Source organism: Salvelinus namaycush, chromosome 40, assembly GCF_016432855.1.
Source record: "Salvelinus namaycush isolate Seneca chromosome 40, SaNama_1.0, whole genome shotgun sequence".
In the NCBI taxonomy this organism is placed as follows: domain Eukaryota; kingdom Metazoa; phylum Chordata; class Actinopteri; order Salmoniformes; family Salmonidae; genus Salvelinus; species Salvelinus namaycush.
The window spans coordinates 17,423,106-17,449,791 of NC_052346.1; positions in this window are offsets into that span (position 1 = coordinate 17,423,106).

Consider the following 26,686-nt stretch of genomic DNA (forward strand, 5'->3'; position numbering starts at 1 on the left):
TCATCACTGTTAAAACACAGCTGTATTACTACTAGTAGTGAGATAATCTCCCTCTCTCCTGCTGGTACCCCCCATCATCACTGTTAAAACGCAGCTGTATTACTAATAGTAGTGAGATAATCTCCCCCTCTCTCCTGCTGGTACCCCCATCATCACTGTTAAAACACAGCTGTATTACTACTAGTAGTGAGATAATCTCCCTCTCTCCTGCTGGTACCACCCATCATCACTGTTAAAACACAGCTGTATTACTAATAGTAGTGAGATAATCTCCTCTCTCCTGCTGGTACCCCCATCATCACTGTTAAAACACAGCTGTATTACTACTAGTAGTGAGATAATCTCCTCTCTCCTGCTGGTACCCCATCATCACTGTTAAAACACAGCTGTATTACTACTAGTAGTGAGATAATCTCCTCTCTCCTGCTGGTACCCCCATCATCACTGTTAAAACACAGCTGTATTACTACTAGTTGTGAGATAATCTCCTCTCTCCTGCTGGTACCCCATCATCACTGTTAAAACACAGCTGTATTCCTACTAGTAGTGAGATAATCTCCTCCTCTCTCCTGCTGGTACCCCCCATCATCACTGTTAAAACACAGCTGTATTACTACTAGTAGTGAGATAATCTCCTCCTCTCTCCTGCTGGTACCCCATCATCACTGTTAAAACACAGCTGTATTACTACTAGTAGTGAGATAATCTCCCTCTCTCCTGCTGGTACCCCCCATCATCACTGTTAAAACACAGCTGTATTCCTACTAGTAGTGAGATAATCTCCTCCTCTCTCCTGCTGGTACCCCCATCATCACTGTTAAAACACAGCTGTATTCCTACTAGTAGTGAGATAATCTCCTCCTCTCTCCTGCTGGTACCCCATCATCACTGTTAAAACACAGCTGTATTACTACTAGTAGTGAGAACCTCCTCTCCTGCTGGGTGACTCTCATCAAAGAGCCAAGGAGTGATTCAGGGAGAGAGATGCCCCATGTCGTCTTTCATCCTCCCCCAAGAGGCCCGAAAAATGGGTCAGTTAGTAGAGAGAGGAGCACACACCCTGCTGGCTGGTACACACACGCACACTAACGAACACAGGCACACACACTGGCATGAACATACTACAGGCACGAATGCAGTCACACACACAAGCACACAAATAGGCACTCTTCCGTTCTCTCTCACTCACACACACACACACACACACACACACACACAAGCACACAAATAGGCACTCCCGTTTTCTCTCTCACACACACACACAAGCACACAAATAGGCACTCTTCCGTTCTCTCTCTCTCACACACACACACACACACACACACACACAAATAGGCACTCTTCCGTTTTCTCTCTCTCACACACACACACACACACAAATAGGCACTCTTCCGTTCTCTCTCTCTCACACACACACACACACACACACACACACACACACACAAATAGGCACGTTTCCGTTCTCTCTCACACACACACAAAAATGCTGTAAGCATGAGATATTCATTGACAATCAGAGCTAATGCTTTTAACTTCCTGTCTTCTATCAGCGCCACCATGTGGTCACTCCAGGACTAGCTGGTGTGCCTTCAACATGTTCTGTTGTCAAATGGAGAAGTTGTGACTTACCTGTGATGAGGGCCAGCCCGGGCAGAGAAGACAAAGAGAACATAGAAAAAAAGGAGGAAAAACACAATTTAGTGTTTATTCATTACATTTATTCACACCAAAATCAGTCATTTATTCACACTTAAGTTAAATGGCACAAACACAATTGCATGAACATGTTACACCAGTTCAGACAAGCCTCCAGACAGTCGACACAACAAGCTCTGTCACCACTAGGCCTTGATTAGCTTCCCAGGAAGACTTCATTACAAAAGTGTTATCAAAGACATTCTCTAGCCCAGGGATCTCCAACCCTGTTCCTGGAGAACTACCATCCTATAGGTCCTCTCTCCAACCCTGTTCTTGGAGAACTACCATCCTATAGGTCCTCTCTCCAACCCTGTTCCTGGAGAACTACCATCCTATAGGTCCTCTCTCCAACCCTGTTCCTGGAGAACTACCATCCTATAGGTTCTCTTTCCAACCCTGTTCCTGGAGAACTACCATCCTATAGGTCCTCTCTCCAACCCTGTTCCTGGAGAACTACCATCCTATAGGTCCTCTCTCCAACCCTGTTCCTGGAGAACTACCATCCTATAGGTCCTCTCTCCAACCCTGTTCCTGGAGAATTACCATCCTATAGGTTCTCTCTCCAACCCTGTTCCTGGAGAATTACCATCCTATAGGTCCTCTCTCCAACCCTGTTCCTGGAGAACTACCATCCTATAGGTCCTCTCTCCAACCCTGTTCCTGGAGAACTACCATCCTATAGGTCCTCTCTCCAACCCTGCTCCTGGAGAACTACCATCCTATAGGTTTTCACTCCAACCCTAATCTACCACACCTGATTCTAACAATTAGCTGGTTGATAAGTTGAATCAGGTTAGTTACAACTGGGGTTGGAGCGAAAACCTACAGGATGATAGTTCTCCAGGAACAGGGTAGCCTAATTGCAAGACCTATGCTAAATAGTCAGACAACAAATGATAATGTGATTCTCAGTGTCTTCTCCCCAGCCACCATCTTCCCCCAAAGTCCACATTTCTCAGTATGGTTAAACATGATTGTAACCTCTTCATATGGTGATAAAGTTATCATGAGATGTTTAGCATGTACATAACACATTAATAAGGAGGCACCAGGGGGCGTCGGTCTATCTGCTGATGAGTCCTGCACAACAAAACGATGACACATCAGAGAGCCCTGCACACACTCAGAGCACCGGTGTGTGTGTGTGTGTGTGTATGTGTGTGTGTGTGTGTGTGTGTGTGTGTGTGTGTGTGTGTGTGTGTGTGTGTACACATGCGTCTGACTCGGAGGCTAGACACTGTCTTGATCGTCAAAGCAGAAGAGAGAGAGTGGAGCAGATGAACCATTGAATGAATAAGAAAAGAGAGCAGACAAATGGAGAGAGAGAGAGACTAACACCAGATACCTTGACACACCAACCCAGACTCAGGTCTGTTACCATGGTGATACCGTCTAGGGTCTGCACGCCACGGCTGGTTTGGCTCGCGACGTGCAGAGTGGTGGAGCCTTGGTGACAAGGGGTCCCCAGGGGAGTGTGCCACCCACGTGTCCATGGGGAAGGAGCTCGTGGCAGGGAAGGGCAGGCTAGGTTGCTGATCACTCTGGGGAAGGGGGAGCTCGTGGCAGGGGAGGGCAGGCTAGGCTGCTGATCACCATGGGGAAGGGGGAGCTCGTGGCAGGGGAGGGCAGGCTAGGCTGCTGATCACCCTGGGGGAGGGTGGAGGTGGGGGCTTGTGTGCCCCTAAACACCCCCTTCCAAACACACACACACCCGTGCCAGCAGGCTCCCCCTAATCTCTGACCACAATACTAACCATATGCCGATCCTCTCCAACACAAAAGAACAGGCAGGGCAACAGATTATAATCTCAAAAAAACTGTGTCTCAAAGATCCCAAACAGCATCTTAATCCATTCATTCAAACACTTTTGGCTTTTCAGAACAAGGGTTGTTTATCCTGGTCACCTGGCTGGTTGGTGCTTTGGATCTAATGGCTTCAGAACAAGGGTTGTTTATCCTGGTCACCTGGCTGGTTGGTGCTTTGGATCTAATGGCTTCAGAACAAGGGTTGTTTATCCTGGTCACCTGGCTGGTTGGTGCTTTGGATCTAATGGCTTCAGAACAAGGGTTGTTTATCCTGGTCACCTGGCTGGTTGGTGCTTTGGATCTAATGGCTTCAGAACAAGGGTTGTTTATCCTGGTCACCTGGCTGGTTGGTGCTTTGGATCTAATGGCTCCAGAACAAGGGTTGTTTATCCTGGTCACCTGGCTGGTTGGTGCTTTGGATCTAATGGCTTCAGAACAAGGGTTGTTTATCCTGGTCACCTGGCTGGTTGGTGGTTTGGATCTAATGGCTCCAGAACAAGGGTTGTTTATCCTGGTCACCTGGCTGGTTGGTGCTTTGGATCTAATGGCTCCAGAATAAGGGTTGTTTATCCTGGTCACCTGGCTGGTTGGTGGTTTGGATCTAATGGCTCCAGAACAAGGGTTGTTTATCCTGGTCACCTGGCTGGTTGGTGGTTTGGATCTAATGGCTCCAGAACAAGGGTTGTTTATCCTGGTCACCTGGCTGGTTGGTGCTTTGGATCTAATGGCTCCAGAACAAGGGTTGTTTATCCTGGTCACCTGGCTGGTTTGGATCTTTTATTTTATTTTTTATTTACCCAGGCAAGTCAATTAAGAACAAATTCTTAGTTACAATGACAGCCTACCAGAAGGCAAAAGGCCTCCTACAGGGGCTGGGATAAAAACGAATAAAAAATAAATATAGACCAAAACACATCACGACAAGAGAGACAGCACAACACTACATAAAGAGAGACCTAAGACAACAACATAGCAAGGCAGCAGCACATGACAACAACATCGTAGCAACTATGGACACCCATCCACTAGGGCTGGGATCTAATGGCTCCAGAACAAGGATGGACACCTATCCACTAGGGCTGGGATCTAATGGGTCCAGAACAAGGATGGACACCTATCCACTAGGGCTGGGATCTAATGGCTCCAGAACAAGGATGGACACCTATCCACTAGGGCTAGGGAGCTAATGGCTCCAGAACAAGGATGGACACCTATCCACTAGGGCTGGGATCTATTGGCTCCAGAACAAGGATGGACACCTATCCACTAGGGCTGGGATCTATTGGCTCCAGAACAAGGATGGACACCTATCCACTAGGGCTGGGGAGCTAATGGCTCCAGAACAAGGATGGACACCTATCCACTAGGGCTGGGATCTATTGGCTCCAGAACAAGGATGGACACCTATCCACTAGGGCTGGGGAGCTAATGGCTCCAGAACAAGGATGGACACCTATCCACTAGGGCTGGGGTCTAATGGCTCCAGAACAAGGACGGACACCTATCCACTAGGGCTGGGGTCTAATGGCTCCAGAACAAGGATGGACACCTATCCACCAGGGCTGGGATCTAATGGCTCCAGAACAAGGATGGACACCTATCCACTAGGGCTAGGGAGCTAATGGCTCCAGAACAAGGATGGACACCTATCCACTAGGGCTGGGATCTAATGGCTCCAGAACAAGGATGGACACCCATCCACTAGGGCTGGGATCTAATGGCTCCAGAACAAGGATGGACACCTATCCACTAGGGCTGGGATCTAATGGCTCCAGAACAAGGATGGACACCCATCCACTAGGGCTGGGATCTAATGGCTCCAGAACAAGGATGGACACCTATCCACTAGGGCTGGGGTCTAATGGCTCCAGAACAAGGATGGACACCTATCCACTAGGGCTGGGATCTATTGGCTCCAGAACAAGGATGGACACCTATCCACTAGGGCTGGGATCTAATGGCTCCAGAACAAGGATGGACACCCATCAGCTAGGGCTGGGATCTAAAGGCTCCAGAACAAGGATGGACACCTATCCACTAGGGCTGGGGTCTAATGGCTCCAGAACAAGGATGGACACCTATCCACTAGGGCTGGGGTCTAATGGCTCCAGAACAAGGATGGACACCTATCCACTAGGGCTGGGATCTAATGGCTCCAGAACAAGGATGGACACCTATCCACTAGGGCTGGGATCTAATGGCTCCAGAACAAGGATGGACACCTATCCACTAGGGCTGGGATCTATTGGCTCCAGAACAAGGATGGACACCTATCCACTAGGGCTGGGATCTATTGGCTCCAGAACAAGGATGGACACCTATCCACTAGGGCTGGGGAGCTAATGGCTCCAGAACAAGGATGGACACCTATCCACTAGGGCTGGGATCTATTGGTTACAGAACAAGGATGGACACCTATCCACTAGGGCTGGGGAGCTAATGGCTCCAGAACAAGGATGGACACCTATCCACTAGGGCTGGGGTCTAATGGCTCCAGAACAAGGATGGACACCTATCCACTAGGGCTGGGGTCTAATGGCTCCAGAACAAGGATGGACACCTATCCACCAGGGCTGGGATCTAATGGCTCCAGAACAAGGATGGACACCTATCCACTAGGGCTAGGGAGCTAATGTCTCCAGAACAAGGATGGACACCTATCCACTAGGGCTGGGATCTAATGGCTCCAGAACAAGGATGGACACCCATCCACTAGGGCTGGGATCTATTGGCTCCAGAACAAGGATGGACACCTATCCACTAGGGCTGGGATCTAATGGCTCCAGAACAAGGATGGACACCCATCCACTAGGGCTGGGATCTAAAGGCTCCAGAACAAGGATGGACACCTATCCACTAGGGCTGGGATCTAATGGCTCCAGAACAAGGATGGACACCTATCCACTAGGGCTGGGATCTATTGGCTCCAGAACAAGGATGGACACCTATCCACTAGGGCTGGGATCTAATGGCTCCAGAACAAGGATGGACACCCATCAGCTAGGGCTGGGATCTAAAGGCTCCAGAACAAGGATGGACACCTATCCACTAGGGCTGGGGTCTAATGGCTCCAGAACAAGGATGGACACCTATCCACTAGGGCTGGGGTCTAATGGCTCCAGAACAAGGATGGACACCTATCCACTAGGGCTGGGATCTAATGGCTCCAGAACAAGGATGGACACCTATCCACTAGGGCTAGGGATCTAATGGCTCCAGAACAAGGATGGACACCTACACACTAGGGCTAGGGATCTAATGGCTCCAGAACAAGGATGGACACCTATCCACTAGGGCTGGGGTCTAATGGCTCCAGAACAAGGATGGACACCTATCCACTAGGGCTGGGATCTAATGGCTCCAGAACAAGGATGGACACCTATCCACTAGGGCTGGGATCTATTGGCTCCAGAACAAGGATGGACACCTATCCACTAGGGCTGGGATCTATTGGCTCCAGAACAAGGATGGACACCTATCCACTAGGGCTGGGGAGCTAATGGCTCCAGAACAAGGATGGACACCTATCCACTAGGGCTGGGATCTATTGGTTACAGAACAAGGATGGACACCTATCCACTAGGGCTGGGGAGCTAATGGCTCCAGAACAAGGATGGACACCTATCCACTAGGGCTGGGGTCTAATGGCTCCAGAACAAGGATGGACACCTATCCACTAGGGCTGGGGTCTAATGGCTCCAGAACAAGGATGGACACCTATCCACCAGGGCTGGGATCTAATGGCTCCAGAACAAGGATGGACACCTATCCACTAGGGCTAGGGAGCTAATGGCTCCAGAACAAGGATGGACACCTATCCACTAGGGCTGGGATCTAATGGCTCCAGAACAAGGATGGACACCCATCCACTAGGGCTGGGATCTAATGGCTCCAGAACAAGGATGGACACCTATCCACTAGGGCTGGGATCTAATGGCTCCAGAACAAGGATGGACACCCATCCACTAGGGCTGGGATCTAATGGCTCCAGAACAAGGATGGACACCTATCCACTAGGGCTGGGGTCTAATGGCTCCAGAACAAGGATGGACACCTATCCACTAGGGCTGGGATCTATTGGCTCCAGAACAAGGATGGACACCTATCCACTAGGGCTGGGATCTAATGGCTCCAGAACAAGGATGGACACCCATCCACTAGGGCTGGGATCTAATGGCTCCAGAACAAGGATGGACACCTATCCACTAGGGCTGGGGTCTAATGGCTCCAGAACAAGGATGGACACCTATCCACCAGGGCTGGGATCTAATGGCTCCAGAACAAGGATGGACACCTATCCACTAGGGCTAGGGAGCTAATGGCTCCAGAACAAGGATGGACACCTATCCACTAGGGCTGGGATCTAATGGCTCCAGAACAAGGATGGACACCTATCCACTAGGGCTGGGATCTAATGGCTCCAGAACAAGGATGGACACCCATCCACTAGGGCTGGGATCTAATGGCTCCAGAACAAGGATGGACACCTATCCACTAGGGCTGGGATCTAATGGCTCCAGAACAAGGATGGACACCCATCCACTAGGGCTGGGATCTAAAGGCTCCAGAACAAGGATGGACACCTATCCACTAGGGCTGGGATCTAATGGCTCCAGAACAAGGATGGACACCTATCCACTAGGGCTGGGGTCTAATGGCTCCAGAACAAGGATGGACACCTATCCACTAGGGCTGGGATCTAATGGCTCCAGAACAAGGATGGACACCTATCCACTAGGGCTGGGATCTATTGGCTCCAGAACAAGGATGGACACCTATCCACTAGGGCTGGGATCTATTGGCTCCAGAACAAGGATGGACACCTATCCACTAGGGCTGGGGAGCTAATGGCTCCAGAACAAGGATGGACACCTATCCACTAGGGCTGGGATCTATTGGCTCCAGAACAAGGATGGACACCTATCCACTAGGGCTGGGGAGCTAATGGCTCCAGAACAAGGATGGACACCTATCCACTAGGGCTGGGGTCTAATGGCTCCAGAACAAGGATGGACACCTATCCACTAGGGCTAGGGAGCTAATGGCTCCAGAACAAGGATGGACACCTATCCACTAGGGCTGGGATCTAATGGCTCCAGAACAAGGATGGACACCCATCCACTAGGGCTGGGATCTAATGGCTCCAGAACAAGGATGGACACCTATCCACTAGGGCTGGGATATAATGGCTCCAGAACAAGGATGGACACCCATCCACTAGGGCTGGGATCTAATGGCTCCAGAACAAGGATGGACACCTATCCACTAGGGCTGGGGTCTAATGGCTCCAGAACAAGGATGGACACCTATCCACTAGGGCTGGGATCTATTGGCTCCAGAACAAGGATGGACACCTATCCACTAGGGCTGGGATCTAATGGCTCCAGAACAAGGATGGACACCCGTCCACTAGGGCTGGGATCTAAAGGCTCCAGAACAAGGATGGACACCTATCCACTAGGGCTGGGATCTAATGGCTCCAGAACAAGGATGGACACCTATCCACTAGGGCTGGGGTCTAATGGCTCCAGAACAAGGATGGACACCTATCCACTAGGGCTGGGATCTAATGGCTCCAGAACAAGGATGGACACCTATCCACTAGGGCTAGGGATCTAATGGCTCCAGAACAAGGATGGACACCTATCCACTAGGGCTAGGGATCTAATGGCTCCAGAACAAGGATGGACACCTATCCACTAGGGCTGGGGTCTAATGGCTCCAGAACAAGGATGGACACCTATCCACTAGGGCTGGGGTCTAATGGCTCCAGAACAAGGATGGACACCTATCCACTAGGGCTGGGATCTAATGGCTCCAGAACAAGGATGGACACCTATCCACTAGGGCTAGGGATCTAATGGCTCCAGAACAAGGATGGACACCTATCCACTAGGGCTAGGGATCTAATGGCTCCAGAACAAGGATGGACACCTATCCACTAGGGCTGGGATCTAATGGCTCCAGAACAAGGATGGACACCTATCCACTAGGGCTGGGGTCTAATGGCTCCAGAACAAGGATGGACACCTATCCACTAGGGCTGGGATCTATTGGCTCCAGAACAAGGATGGACACCTATCCACTAGGGCTGGGATCTAATGGCTCCAGAACAAGGATGGACACCTATCCACTAGGGCTGGGATCTAATGGCTCCAGAACAAGGATGGACCCCTATCCACTAGGGCTGGGATCTAATGGCTCCAGAACAAGGATGGACCCCTATCCACTAGGGCTGGGGAGCTAATGCCTCCAAAACAAAGATGGACACCTATCCACTAGGGCTGGGATCTAATGGCTCCAGAACAAGGATGGACCCCTATCCACTAGGGCTAGGGATCTAAAGGCTCCAGAACAAGGATGGACACCTATCCACTAGGGCTGGGATCTAATGGCTCCAGAACAAGGATGGACCCCTATCCACTAGGGCTAGGGAGCTAATGCCTCCAAAACAAAGATGGACACCTATCCACTAGGGCTAGGGATCTAAAGGCTCCAGAACAAGGATGGACACCTATCCACTAGGGCTGGGATCTAATGGCTCCAGAACAAGGATGGACACCTATCCACTAGGGCTGGGGTCTAATGGCTCCAGAACAAGGATGGACACCCATCCACTAGGGCTGGTATCTAATGGCTCCAGAACAAGGATGGACACCCATCCACTAGGGCTGGTATCTAATGGCTCCAGAACAAGGATGGACACCTATCCACTAGGGCTGGGATCTATTGGCTCCAGAACAAGGATGGACACCTATCCACTAGGGCTGGGATCTAATTGCTCCAGAACAAGGATGGACACCTATCCACTAGGGCTAGCATCTAATGGCTCCAGAACAAGGATGGACCCCTATCCACTAGGGCTGGGATCTAATGGCTCCAGAACAAGGATGGACACCTATCCACTAGGGCTGGGATCTAATGGCTCCAGAACAAGGATGGAAACCTATCCACTAGGGCTGGGATCTAATGGCTCCAGAACAAGGATGGACACCTATCCACTAGGGCTGGGATCTAATGGCTCCAGAACAAGGATGGACACCTATCCACTAGGGCTGGGATCTAATGGCTCCAGAACAAGGATGGACACCTATCCACTAGGGCTGGGATCTAATGGCTCCAGAACAAGGATGGACACCTATCCACTAGGGCTGGGATCTAATGGCTCCAGAACAAGGATGGACACCTATCCACTAGGGCTGGGATCTAATGGCTCCAGAACAAGGATGGACACCTATCCACTAGGGCTAGGGAGCTAATGGCTCCAGAACAAGGATGGACACCTATGCACTAGGGCTGGGGTCTAATGGCTCCAGAACAAGGATGGACACCTATCCACTAGGGCTGGGATCTAATGGCTCCAGAACAAGGATGGACACCCATCCACTAGGGCTGGGATCTAATGGCTCCAGAACAAGGATGGACACCTATCCACTCGGGCTGGGATCTAATGGCTCCAGAACAAGGATGGACACCTATCCACTAGGGCTAGGATCTAATGGCTCCAGAACAAGGATGGACACCTATCCACTAGGGCTGGGGAGCTAATGCCTCCAAAACAAAGATGGACACCTATCCACTAGGGCTAGGGATCTAAAGGCTCCAGAACAAGGATGGACACCTATCCACTAGGGCTGGGATCTAATGGCTCCAGAACAAGGATGGACACCTATCCACTAGGGCTGGGATCTAATTGCTCCAGAACAAGGATGGACACCTATCCACTAGGGCTGGGATCTAATGGCTCCAGAACAAGGATGGACACCTATCCACTAGGGCTGGGATCTAATGGCTCCAGAACAAGGATGGACACCTATCCACTAGGGCTGGTATCTAATGGCTCCAGAACAAGGATGGACCCCTATGCACTAGGGCTGGGATCTAATGGCTCCAGAACAAGGATGGACACCTATCCACTAGGGCTGGTATCTAATGGCTCCAGAACAAGGATGGACCCCTATGCACTAGGGCTGGGATCTAATGGCTCCAGAACAAGGATGGACACCTATGCACTAGGGCTGGGATCTAATGGCTCCAGAACAAGGATGGACACCTATCCACTAGGGCTAGGGATCTAATGGCTCCAGAACAAGGATGGACCCCTATGCACTAGGGCTGGGATCTAATGGCTCCAGAACAAGGATGGACACCTATGCACTAGGGCTGGGATCTAATGGCTCCAGAACAAGGATGGACACCTATCCACTAGGGCTAGGGATCTAATGGCTCCAGAACAAGGATGGACACCTATCCACTAGGGCTGGGATCTAATGGCTCCAGAACAAGGATGGACCCCTATCCACTAGGGCTGGGATCTAATGGCTCCAGTCTACTGGCCGTCTCTGGTGGATCTACTGTAGACTATCAGTAATTATTATAGTGTCTCCTAGCTGTCAGAGGGGCAGGACCTTCGCCTCCCCTCTTTCTCACACATCCTCAGCTCAGCCACCCTCTCTCCTCCCCTCCATCCCAACCATCCAGGGTCAACTCCAGAGGTCAGTCTTTCACAGAGTCGGTCCTCATTACCTTCAACCCAAGTCTCATCTAGACGATATTCATTCCAATTATCCCCCACTCCCTTTCAATTCTAAATTCCATTATCTGACTACAGTGTAATCTGATGACCTGTATCCATGTCAAATTGAAACTTGGCCTACATTCTGTGTCTCTAGATCTCTCTCTCTCTCTGAGCACATTGGCACCATCGACTACTTTCAGTTACACAATACACTGACTGCAGAGAAGCACATGGTTCACTATTCATCCAATGAAAGTCCATAGCAACAGTGAAGTAGGCACTATACACGTCTCAATTGGTGTGAACATGTGCAGAGGAAAATGCATTAAGGGCATGTCTGCTGAAATGTGCACACCCACGCATTATTCAAGCACATTGAACCATAGCATCCTCCAAATCAATGACATGTCGTCGGGCGGAGCAACTCAAGGGTAGCCGGGTGAAATAAATTCTCCCACACACAGGTAGGCGATTGGCATGGGAATTGACCCACCGTGGAACTCTAGCTGAAGTTGGAGTAGGGGAGGGTAATGGGTGTAACACACCAAACAGGAAGTCATTTTGGCGGCGCGCCACAAGGTTTCTCCCGGCCACTGTGAGAATGTTGTGACTGAAGGAGTATCAAGGTGTTGAATGAGTCAGAAGAGAACAAGAATGATAAGCAACCATTTCTCTCCCTCTCTCTTTCTTTATCCCTCATTCTACAGATGGCAGTGTGATGTTCTCCCTCTCATCATCCCCGCATCCCAGTGTGACTGACACCTCCCCTCCCGCTGGTCCTGTGCATCCCATAGATCAGCAGCATTCAGCACCACTACCGTGCACGCTCACGTCTCCACCCAGAGTGTACGTGTCGTGCATGGGGGTGACAACAGTTCTGCTAGTCCTAGTGGAGTGTTCTAGAATGTAGATCTAATGGTCTCAGGTGAGAAGACAGATGGATGCTGGGGCAGAGAGATGAGAGGCCCCAGCTTCCTACATTTGTCAGGCAGGGGGACTCGAGCTGTCACTGCAGCAACTGCACATTCTGACAGCCCCTACAAACAAACAAAAAAAAACACACACACACACACACACACACACACACACCCTGGAGACATCATTAGAGAGCAGAGACCCCGAGAGGGAGGCATTAATTATTCACTAGCTGTGGAGAGTGTGTGTGTGTGTGTGTGTGTGTGTGTGTGTGTGTGTGTGTGTGTGTGTGTGTGTGTGTGTGTGTGTGTGTGTGTGAGAGAGAGATACTGAAAGAGCAGTATACTGTATATTAGGGCTGTGATGATACCTGTAACCATAAAAGCCTTGGTTTCATGCATGTTAACATCAGAAGCCTCCTCCCTGAGTTTGTTTTATTCACTGCTTTAGCACACTCTACCAACCCTGATGTCCTAGCCGTGTCTGAATCCTGGCTTAGAAGGCCACCAAAAATTCAGAAATTTCCATTCCCAGCTACAACATTTTCCAACAAGATAGAAATGCTAAAGGGGGCGGAGTTGCAATCTACTGCAGAGATAGCTTGCAGAGATCTGTCTTACTATCCAGGTCTGTGCCCAAACAATTTGAATTTCTACTTTAAAAAATCCACCTTTCCAGAAATAAGTCTCTCACTGTTGTTGCTTGTTATTGACCCCCCCCCCCCCCCCCCCCCAGCCCCCAGCTGTGCCCTGGACACCATATGTGAATTGATTGCCCCCCATCTATCTTCAAAGTTTGTACTGTTAAGTGACCTAAACTGGGATATGATTAACACCCCAGCCGTCCTACAATCTAAGCTAGATGCCCTCAATCTCACACAAATTATCAAGGAACCTGCCAGGTACAACCCTAAATCTGTAAACATGGGCACCCTCATAGATATCATCCAGACCAACTTGCCCTCCAAATACACCTCTGCTGTCTTCAACCAGGATCTCAGCGATCACTGCCTCATTGCCTGCATCCGTAATGCGTCCGCGGTCAAATGACCACCCCTCATCACTGTCAAACGCTCCCTAAAATACTTCTGCGAGCAGGCCTTTCTACTCGACCTGGCCCGGGTATCCTGGAAGGATATTGACCTCATCCCGTCAGTAAAGGATGCCTGGTTGGTCTTTAAAAGTGCTTTCCTCACCATCTTGAATAAGCATGCCCCATTAAAAAAAAAAAAAAAATCAAGAACAGATATAGCCCCTGCGTCACTCCTGACTTGACTGCCCTTGACCAGCACAAAAACATCCTGTGGCGTACTGCATTAGCATCGAATAGTCCTGTGATATACACAGTCAGTCAGGAAAGCAAAGGCTAGCTTTTTCAAACAGAAATTTGCATCCTGTAGCACTAAATCAAAAAAGTTTTGGGACACTGTATATTCCATGGCGAATAAGAGCACCTCCTCCCAGCTGCCCACTGCTCTGAGGCTAGGAAACACTGTCACCACCGATAAATCCACTATAATTGAGAATTTCAATAAGCATTTTTCTACAGCTGGCCATGCTTTCCACCTGGCTACCCCTACCCCGGCCAACAGCTCTGCACCCCCGCGGCAACTTGCCCAAGCCTCCCCCATTTCTCCTTCACCCAAATCCAGATAGGTGATGTTCTGAAAGAGCTGCAAAATCTGGACCCCTACAAATCAGCTGGGCTAGACAATCTGGACCCTCTCTTTCTAACCCCTATTACTAGCCTGTTCAACCTCTTTTACATATCATCTGAGATCACTAAAGATTGGAAAGCTGCCGCGGTCATCCCCTTCTTCAAAAGGGGGAGACACTCTCGACCCAAACTGTTACAGACCTATATCCATATGCCCTGCATATATGCCCTGCATTTCTAAAGTCTTCAAAAGCCAAGTTAACAAACAGATCACTGACCATTTCGAATCCCACCGTACCTTCTCTGCTATGCAATCTGGTTTCCGAGATTGTCATGGGTGCACCTCAGCCACGCTCAAGGTCCTAAACGATATCATAACCACCATCGATAAAAGACAGTACTGTGCAGCAGCCTTCATCGACCTGGCCAAGGCTTTCGACTCTGTCAATCACCGCATTCTTATCGGCAGACTCAATAGCCTTGGTTTCTCAAATGATTGTCTCGCCTGGTTCACCAACTACTTCTCTGATAGAGTTCAGTGTGTCAAATCGGAGGGCATGTTGTCCGGACCTCTGGCAGTCTCTATGGGGGTGCCACAGGGTTCAAGTCTCGGACCGACTCTTTTCTCTGTATATATCAATGATGTTGCTCTTGCTGCTGGTGATTCGCTGATCCACCTCTACGCAGACGACACCATTCTGTGTACATCTGGCCCTTCTTAGGACACTGTGTTAACAAACCTCCAAATGAGCTTCAATGCCATACAACACTCCTTCCGTGGCCTCCAACTGCTCTTAAATGCTAGAAAAACTAAGTGCATGCTCTTCAACCAATCGCTGCCCGCACCCGTCCGCCCGACTAGCATCACTACTATGGACAGTTCTGACTTAGAGTATGTGGACAACTACAATACCTAGGTGTCTGGTTAGACTAAACTCTCCTTCCAGACTCACATTAAGCATCTCCAATCCAAAATGAAATCTAGAAATCGGCTTCCTATTTCGCAACAAAGCCTCCTTCACTCATGCTGCCAAACATACCCTTGTAAAACTGACTATCCTACCGATCCTTGACTTCGGCAATGTCATTAACAAAATAGCCTCCAACAGTCTACTCAGCAAACTGGATGTAGTCTATCACAGTGCCATCCGTTTTGTCACTAAAGCCCCGGCCCTAGTGGACGGGTGTCCACGTCGGGACTGGTACCGTCCCGGCCCTAGTGGACAGGTGTCCATGTTGAGGTGAGTAATCTAGAGATAAGAGACCAGCAGCTAAATGGTTCAAGTAGAAGCGGGAAGAGATATGATAGCCTATATATCAGATACTAACTCCCACACTCTAAACGTAAACACATTACCCCATAGAGGACCACTATACAGTCTATCCACAACATAGAAACCTCTATGTACTGAAGCACATTCCACTGTCCTCAACCACAATACTAACCTGAATACATAAGTAATACCAGTCAGGGACTTGACCTAGTTACTGTGAGGTTACTATGTGCCCCATATTCTCCTTCACTACAGTAGGTAGACAGCTAGCAGTAAGGACAAACCAGGTAGAATACATTATACCAGGGGTGTCAAACTCATTCCATGGAGGGCCAATTGTCTACTGGTTTTTGGTTTCTCTTTTCATTTAACATCTAGACAACCAGGTGAGGGGAGTTCTTGACTAATCAGTGACTTTAATTCATCAATCAAGTAGGGAGGAGCGAACACCTGCAGACACTCAGCCATCTGTGGAATGAGTTTGACACGTGCACTCTACTAGGGTTTCACAACCCCCCGGGTGCACTCTACTAGGGTTTCACAACCCCCCGGGTGCACTCTACTAGGGTTTCACAACCCCCCGGGTGCACTCTACTAGGGTTTCACAACCCCCCGGGTGCACTCTACTAGGGTTTCACAACCCCCCGGGTGCACTCTACTAGGGTTTCACAACCCCCCGGGTGCACTCTACTAGGGTTTCACAACCCCCCGGGTGCACTCTACTAGGGTTTCACAACCCCCCGGGTGCACTCTACTAGGGTTTCACAACCCCCCGGGTGCACTCTACTAGGGTTTCACAACCCCCCGGGTGCACTCTACTAGGGTTTCACAACCCCCCGGGTGCACTCTACTAGGGTTTCACAACCCCCCGGGTGCACTCTACTAGGGTTTCACAACCCCCCGGGTGCACTCTACTAGGGTTTCACAACCCCCCGGGTGCACTCTACTAGGGTTTCACAACCCCCCGGGTGCACTCTACTAGGGTTTCACAACCCCCCGGGTGCACTCTACTAGGGTTTCACAACCCCCCGGGTGCACTCTACTAGGGTTTCACAACCCCCCGGGTGCACTCTACTAGGGTTTCACAACCCCCCGGGTGCACTCTACTAGGGTTTCACAACCCCCCGGGTGCACTCTACTAGGGTTTCACAACCCCCCAGGTGCACTCTACTAGGGTTTCACACACCCCCGGGTGCACTCTACTAGGGTTTCACAACCCCCCGGGTGCACTCTACTAGGGTTTCACAACCCCCCGGGTGCACTCTACTAGGGTTTCACACACCCCCGGGTGCACTCTACTAGGGTTTCACAACCCCCCGGGTGCACTCTACTAGGGTTTCACAACCCCCCGGGTGCACTCTACTAGGGTTTCACAACCCCCCGGGTGCACTCTACTAGGGTTTCACAACCCCCCGGGTGCACTCTACTAGGGTTTCACAACCCCCCAGGTGCACTCTACTAGGGTTTCACAACCCCCCGGGTGCACTCTACTAGGGTTTCACAACCCCCCGGGTGCACTCTACTAGGGTTTCACAACCCCCCGGGTGCACTCTACTAGGGTTTCACACACCCCCAGGTGCACTCTACTAGGGTTTCACAACCCCCCGGGTGCACTCTACTAGGGTTTCACAACCCCCCAGGTGCACTCTACTAGGGTTTCACAACCCCCCGGGTGCACTCTACTAGGGTTTCACAACCCCCCGGGTGCACTCTACTAGGGTTTCACACACCCCCGGGTGCACTCTACTAGGGTTTCACAACCCCCCGGGTGCACTCTACTAGGGTTTCACAACCCCCCTGGTGCACTCTACTAGGGTTTCACACACCCCCGGGTGCACTCTACTAGGGTTTCACAACCCCCCGGGTGCACTCTACTAGGGTTTCACAACCCCCCAGGTGCACTCTACTAGGGTTTCACACACCCCCGGGTGCACTCTACTAGGGTTTCACAACCCCCCGGGTGCACTCTACTAGGGTTTCACAACCCCCCGGGTGCACTCTACTAGGGTTTCACAACCCCCCGGGTGCACTCTACTAGGGTTTCACACACCCCCGGGTGCACTCTACTAGGGTTTCACACACCCCCGGGTGCACTCTACTAGGGTTTCACAACCCCCCGGGTGCACTCTACTAGGGTTTCACAACCCCCCGGGTGCACTCTACTAGGGTTTCACAACCCCCCAGGTGCACTCTACTAGGGTTTCACACACCCCCGGGTGCACTCTACTAGGGTTTCACAACCCCCCGGGTGCACTCTACTAGGGTTTCACAACCCCCCGGGTGCACTCTACTAGGGTTTCACAACCCCCCAGGGTGCACTCTACTAGGGTTTCACACACCCCCGGGTGCACTCTACTAGGGTTTCACAACCCCCCGGGTGCACTCTACTAGGGTTTCACAACCCCCCGGGTGCACTCTACTAGGGTTTCACAACCCCCCGGGTGCACTCTACTAGGGTTTCACAACCCCCCCGGTGCACTCTACTAGGGTTTCACAACCCCCCGGGTGCACTCTACTAGGGTTTCACAACCCCCCGGGTGCACTCTACTAGGGTTTCACAACCCCCCGGGTGCACTCTACTAGGGTTTCACAACCCCCCGGGTGCACTCTACTAGGGTTTCACAACCCCCCGGGTGCACTCTACTAGGGTTTCACACACCCCCCGGGTGCACTCTACTAGGGTTTCACAACCCCCCCAGGTGCACTCTACTAGGGTTTCACAACCCCCCGGGTGCACTCTACTAGGGTTTCACAACCCCCCGGGTGCACTCTACTAGGGTTTCACAACCCCCCGGGTGCACTCTACTAGGGTTTCACAACCCCCCGGGTGCACTCTACTAGGGTTTCACAACCCCCCAGGTGCACTCTACTAGGGTTTCACAACCCCCCGGGTGCACTCTACTAGGGTTTCACAACCCCCCGGGTGCACTCTACTAGGGTTTCACAACCCCCCGGGTGCACTCTACTAGGGTTTCACAACCCCCCGGGTGCACTCTACTAGGGTTTCACAACCCCCCGGGTGCACTCTACTAGGGTTTCACAACCCCCCGGGTGCACTCTACTAGGGTTTCACAACCCCCCGGGTGCACTCTACTAGGGTTTCACAACCCCCCGGGTGCACTCTACTAGGGTTTCACAACCCCCCGGGTGCACTCTACTAGGGTTTCACAACCCCCCAGGTGCACTCTACTAGGGTTTCACAACCCCCCGGGTGCACTCTACTAGGGTTTCACAACCCCCCCCGGTGCGCTCTACTAGGGTTTCACAACCCCCCCCCGGTGCGCTCTACTAGGGTTTCACAACCCCCCCCGGTGCGCTCTACTAGGGTTTCACAACCCCCCGGGTGCACTCTACTAGGGTTTCACAACCCCCCGGGTGCACTCTACTAGGGTTTCACAACCCCCCAGGTGCACTCTACTAGGGTTTCACACACCCCCGGGTGCACTCTACTAGGGTTTCACAACCCCCCGGGTGCACTCTACTAGGGTTTCACAACCCCCCAGGTGCACTCTACTAGGGTTTCACACACCCCCGGGTGCACTCTACTAGGGTTTCACAACCCCCCGGGTGCACTCTACTAGGGTTTCACAACCCCCCGGGTGCACTCTACTAGGGTTTCACAACCCCCCAGGTGCACTCTACTAGGGTTTCACAACCCCCCAGGTGCACTCTACTAGGGTTTCACACACCCCCGGGTGCACTCTACTAGGGTTTCACAACCCCCCGGGTGCACTCTACTAGGGTTTCACAACCCCCCGGGTGCACTCTACTAGGGTTTCACAACCCCCCGGGTGCACTCTACTAGGGTTTCACAACCCCCCGGGTGCACTCTACTAGGGTTTCACAACCCCCCGGGTGCACTCTACTAGGGTTTCACAACCCCCCGGGTGCACTCTACTAGGGTTTCACAACCCCCCGGGTGCACTCTACTAGGGTTTCACAACCCCCCGGGTGCACTCTACTAGGGTTTCACAACCCCCCAGGTGCACTCTACTAGGGTTTCACAACCCCCCAGGTGCACTCTACTAGGGTTTCACAACCCCCCAGGTGCACTCTACTAGGGTTTCACAACCCCCCAGGTGCACGTGTTGGTTTTGCCCCAGCACTACACATCTGATTCAAATAACCAACTCCTCATCAAGCTATGATTATCTGAATCAGATGTGTATTGCTAGAGCAAAAACCAAAACGTGTACCCAGGGGGGCCCCAGGACCGAGTTTGGGAAACCCTGCACAATACCATGTGAAGGGGAGGGGCCTGCCTACAAAAATGTGTCTGGTCGTTGTTACATTTTAAAATGTCCTTTGTGAATTACCCCTCAACTGAAACGACTAGCTTTCCCACTGTGAAACGTGCAACTACAGCTCAGCCCTCTCAGAACAGAGCCATTGTGGTCTCATCTCCTTACACCACATCATAACAAGCAGGACCATAGAGGGTCCTTCATGTTTCCAGTAGCACGCCCCTTCAGCCCACGCTGCCAGGGCTGGAAGCACTGAGACAATGGGAGCGTTTCAGACTGACACCGCCACTGGAAGAATCACAGCCAACGCTGGGAACAGAGTTTCAGGACAACAGCTGCCTGGCACCGTGGAAACAGGCTAGGGTGTTAGGACGAGGCTATGTCCCCAAATGACCAGTGCTGCACAATTTAAGTGCATCAACTCAATTCATATAAACTTCTCCTCACATTAGCTGAGACAGCATACATGGGTCTCTACAGGGTCAAATAAACCTGTTGGATTGCCAATGAAGTCCTACCGAGGCCAGTAAAATAAAATAAAAACGTGTGTGTGTGTGTGTGTGTGTGTGTGTGTGTGTGTGTGTGTGTGTGTCAAACTAACAGCTGTGTGTGGTAGGATCCTGTCACTTCCAAAGCTCTGGGCTCGGAGACATTCCTGACATTCCGTCCTGACATAAGAATCCCACAACTCCACGTCTCCCCCTAGTGTTAAGAATCTCAACTGTTCCATTTAGGAACACTGCAGCATTGTAGGAAGGAAGTGGATAACTCCCCCTCAAAACAACTACTGCTGTGTATTAGTCATTACTATGGGGATGTTGTTCTCATTCTGCCGACTCCAGGAAACTACTGCATCAAAGCCTTTTCTATCTTCATAAAGGAACACAGTATGACAATGCCTTTTCTATCTTCATAAAGGAACACAGTATGACAATGCCTTTTCTATCTTCATAAAGGAACACAGTATGACAATGCCTTTTCTATCTTCATAAAGGAACACAGTATGACAATGCCTTTTCTATCTTCATAAAGGAACACAGTATGACAATGCCTTTTCTATCTTCATAAAGGAACACAGTATGACAATGAAAGCCGGTCCATGTCTTTACTTGGAGGGTAGAGAAAGACAAGAGAAAACTGAGGCTGAAAACTCATGTAAACGATTACAAACCAGCATAGTGGAGTTTCAAAAACCTGCTGAGAATATCATCCCAATCCCCTCCCTTTAATAATATCCTGACTGACCCACATCTGTAGTGTTAGCCAGCAGGGGGCGCTGTTGCTGTGGGAAGAACTCCATTGTGATATACTAGGTCAGACTCAACCCCTCTGGTACATTTATAAATCCTGTTTCACTCCACTGTTACATAAATACATAGATAATATTGTGTACCAAGGCTTAAGTCATCACTGCACAAAAGACTGGAGCGGGAGCCCAAAATTAGCAACTCAGGATCTGCGTCCCAAATGACATCCTATCCCCCTATATACTTATGACCAGAACCCATAGGGCTCAGGTTAAAAGTATTGCATTATATAGGCAATAGGGTGCCATTTGGAACGAACCCAGTGAGATTACATCTAGATGTAGTCCTGGCTGTATTGTAGCCTACATACACAGAAGATTATTGAGACAGCATGGGATGAGCGTTCTGAGGTACCTACAGCATGGGATGAGCGTTCTGAGGTACCTACAGCATGGGATGAGCGTTCTGAGGTACCTACAGCATGGGATGAGCGTTCTGAGGTACCTACAGCATGGGAGGAGCGTTCTGAGGTACCTACAGCATGGGAGGAGAGTTCTGAGGTACCTACAGCATGGGATGAGCGTTCTGAGGTACCTACAGCATGGGATGAGCGTTCTGAGGTACCTACAGCATGGGAGGAGCGTTCTGAGGTACCTACAGCATGGGAGGAGCGTTCTGAGGTACCTACAGCATGGGAGGAGCGTTCTGAGGTACCTACAGCATGGGAGGAGCGTTCTGAGGTACCTACAGCATGGGAGGAGCGTTCTGAGGTACCGACAGCATGGGATGGATGAGCGTTCTGAGGTACCGACAGCATGGGATGGATGAGCGTTCTGAGGTACCTACAGCATGGGATGGATGAGCGTTCTGAAGTACCTACAGCATGGGATGAGCGTTCTGAGGTACCTACAGCATGGGATGAGCGTTCTGAGGTACCTACAGCATGGGAGGAGAGTTCTGAGGTACCTACAGCATGGGATGAGCGTTCTGAGGTACCTACAGCATGGGATGAGCGTTCTGAGGTACCTACAGCATGGGAGGAACGTTCTGAGGTACCTACAGCATGGGAGGAGCGTTCTGAGGTACCTACAGCATGTGAAGTGCTGGAACATCTTGACAAAATGGGGGACATGGTTTAGCACGAGGTCTTGTAAGATTCAGTCAGACAAAAACACACTTCTCTTTTTGGCCTGTGGTCCATATGAGGAGAATCTCCACATCTGATGCAGTGGGAGAATGGGGAGAGGGAGCGCTTGATGGGCGGCAGGCAGGCTAGTGGTTAAAGCGTTGGATCAGTAACCAAAAGGCTGCTGGTTTGAACCGAGCACCACCCACCACCACCAGATGCACAATATAAATCGGTGAAGATATCGGAATCGGACGATATTAGCTAAAAAATGCCAACAACGACATCGGCCCGATGTCTCGTTTAACACAGATGTGCAAAACTGATGTCAGAGCTGACGTGCATGCCTATATAAACGTAGGTACATGACGTAATGACGCCACGTCAAACTGTGTGCTAAACCTGCAACACAGCCTTCTTAACCTAGCACACCATGTCTGCTGTGTGGATCGAGCAGTCAACAAGTCTGTCAACACAGCCTTCTTAACCCAGCACACCATGTCTGCTGTGTGGATCGAGCAGTCAACAAGTCTGTCAACACAGCCTTCTTAACCTAGCACACCATGTCTGCTGTGTGGAGCGAGCAGTCAACAAGTCTGTCAACACAGCCTTCTTAACCTAGCACACCATGTCTGCTGTGTGGAGCGAGCAGTCAACAAGTCTGTCAACACAGCCTTCTTAACCTAGCACACCATGTCTGCTGTGTGGAGCGAGCAGTCAACAAGTCTGTCAACACAGCCTTCTTAACCTAGCACACCATGTCTGCTGTGTGGATCGAGCAGTCAACAAGTCTGTCAACACAGCCTTCTTAACCCAGCACACCATGTCTGCTGTGTGGAGCGAGCAGTCAACAAGTCTAGCAGTCACTTGAAAGAGTAAGAACATTTCAGCGAGACAACTCAAAGGCGAAATCCATTAACGTCAAGATAATGGAATTCATTGCCCTTGACAATCAACCGTTCTCTGTCGTGGGTACACACTAAGTTACCAAGGTCGCTATTGTTCAGATGTTGCACAGTAGTAGCATCACTGCTATTAGCTTCACGACTGACCAGCGATATCAGCCAAATGAGCATGCCGAGTCTGACAGCACAGTGGGTCGACAAGGATTCCGTACTGAGGAAAGTCGTATTTCATGCTGATGAATGTGCTGCTTGTCATACCGCTGCTGCCGTTTCAATGGCATTTGAGAACATGTTTGAAACTTGGAAACATGAACACACTCCTAGCTCCATTCGAACAACTGACTGGAGAAATAAGCTCATCAACTGCGTCTGCAGCAGACGTGATACCCTCTGTCATGGCATTGAAACGCCTGCTCAACAAAACTGCCGACAGGCTATGAACAAGCGATTCGGTGGCATTTTCTCGGAGCCTCTACTGTGTTGCCACCATGCTCGATGCTAGGTACAAGGACCGCTACTTCGATGCAGACAAGAATTAGGATTTACCTGAAATGTTAGACACAGCTGGACAAGATAGAAACGGACACAGTGACAGTGCGCACCGAGGAAGAGAGGCCACGGACAGACAGAGCTGAAACTTCACTGCTTGACATGTATGATGAAACTGTTGAGAATGAAACGACTGAACAAGTGAACAACGAAATAGGTTTTGATTATGTTCTACTGGTAATGGGGACATACGTAAATGTCAACAAAATAACCTTTTGGTCAATGTGTGTGTGTGTGTAACCTTTATTTACCTAGGCAAGTCAGTTAAGAACTAATTCTTATTTAGAATGACGGCCTACCCCGGCCAATCCCAGACGACGCTGGGCCAATTGTGCACCACCCTATGGGACTCCCAATCACGGCCGGATGTGATACAACCTGGATTCAAACCAGGGACTGTAGTGACGCCTCTTGCACTGAGATGCAGTACCTTAGATCGCTGTGCCCATGTGTGTGTTAACTATTTAACTCTACTAGAATTCTTAAAAGGCTGCTAAAATGTTAAATATCGGTTATCGTGTTTTTTTGCAAGGAAAATTTCGGAATCTGCAAAAATGTAATAGCGGTGCATCACTTACCACCACTACCACCAACACACATGCACAGTAATATAGACAAATGCAAATAAACAAACAGAAATACACAAACTGAGACACAGGCATGTGTGAGGTTAAGAACAGCCAGCAGCCTGATCTCCCCTGACTGACCCACTGTTACAGTCACACACAGCCTTATCCAGACCTCCTCTCCCTCTCTTCTCTGGCTCAGCCGTATCCAGACCTCCTCTCTCCCTCTCTTCTCTGGCTCAGCCGTATCCAGACCTCCTCTCTCTCTCTTTCTGGCTCAGCCGTATCCAGACCTCTCTCTCTCTCCCTCTCTTCTCTGGCTCAGCCGTATCCAGACCTCCTCTCTCTCCCTCTCTTCTCTGGCTCAGCCGTATCCAGACCTCTCTCTCTCTCCCTCTCTTCTCTGGCTCAGCCGTATCCAGACCTCCTCTCTCCCTCTCTTCTCTGGCTCAGCCGTATCCAGACCTCCTCTCTCTCCCTCTCTTTCTGGCTCAGCCGTATCCAGACCTCTCTCTCTCTCCCTCTCTTCTCTGGCTCAGCCGTATCCAGACCTCTCTCTCTCTCCCTCTCTTCTCTGGCTCAGCCGTATCCAGACCTCTCTCTCTCTCCCTCTCTTCTCTGGCTCAGCCGTATCCAGACCTCTCTCTCTCTCCCTCTCTTCTCTGGCTCAGCCGTATCCAGACCTCCTCTCTCTCCCTCTCTTCTCTGGCTCAGCCGTATCCAGACCTCCTCTCTCTCCCTCTCTTCTCTGGCTCAGCCGTATCCAGACCTCCTCTCTCTCCCTCTCTTCTCTGGCTCAGCCGTATCCAGACCTCCTCTCTCTCCCTCTCTTCTCTGGCTCAGCCGTATCCAGACCTCCTCTCTCTCCCTCTCTTCTCTGGCTCAGCCGTATCCAGACCTCCTCTCTCTCCCTCTCTTCTCTGGCTCAGCCGTATCCAGACCTCTCCCTCTCTCTCTCTTCTCTGGCTCAGCCGCATCCAGACCTCTCTCTCTCTCTCTCCCTCTCTTCTCTGGCTCAGCCGTATCCAGACCTCTCTCTCTTCTCTGGCTCAGCCGTATCCAGACCTCCTCTCTCTCCCTCTCTTCTCTGGCTCAGCCGTATCCAGACCTCCTCTCTCTCCCTCTCTTCTCTGGCTCAGCCGTATCCAGACCTCCTCTCTCTCCCTCTCTTCTCTGGCTCAGCCGTATCCAGACCTCTCTCTCTCTCTCCCTCTCTTCTCTGGCTCAGCCGTATCCAGACCTCCTCTCTCTCTCTCTCTTCTCTGGCTCAGCCGTATCCAGACCTCCTCTCTCTCTCTCTCTTCTCTGGCTCAGCCGTATCCAGACCTCCTCTCTCTCCCTCTCTTCTCTGGCTCAGCCGTATCCAGACCTCCTCTCTCTCCCTCTCTTCTCTGGCTCAGCCGTATCCAGACCTCTCTCTCCCTCTCTTCTCTGGCTCAGCCGTATCCAGACCTCTCTCTCTTCTCTGGCTCAGCCGTATCCAGACCTCCTCTCTCTCCCTCTCTTCTCTGGCTCAGCCGTATCCAGACCACCTCTCTCTCCCTCTCTTCTCTGGCTCAGCCGTATCCAGACCACCTCTCTCTCCCTCTCTTCTCTGGCTCAGCCGTATCCAGACCTCTCTCTCTTCTCTGGCTCAGCCGTATCCAGACCTCCTCTCTCTCCCTCTCTTCTCTGGCTCAGCCGTATCCAGACCTCCTCTCGCTCCCTCTCTTCTCTGGCTCAGCCGTATCCAGACCTCCTCTCTCTCCCTCTCTTCTCTGGCTCAGCCGTATCCAGACCACCTCTCTCTCCCTCTCTTCTCTGGCTCAGCCGTATCCAGACCACCTCTCTCTCCCTCTCTTCTCTGGCTCAGCCGTATCCAGACCTCTCTCTCTTCTCTGGCTCAGCCGTATCCAGACCTCCTCTCTCTCCCTCTCTTCTCTGGCTCAGCCGTATCCAGACCTCCTCTCTCTCCCTCTCTTCTCTGGCTCAGCCGTATCCAGACCTCTCTCTCCCTCTCTTCTCTGGCTCAGCCGTATCCAGACCTCCTCTCTCTCCCTCTCTTCTCTGGCTCAGCCGTATCCAGACCTCTCAGCCGTATCCAGACCTCCTCTCTCTCCCTCTCTTCTCTGGCTCAGCCGTATCCAGACCTCTCTCTCCCTCTCTTCTCTGGCTCAGCCGTATCCAGACCTCTCTCTCTTCT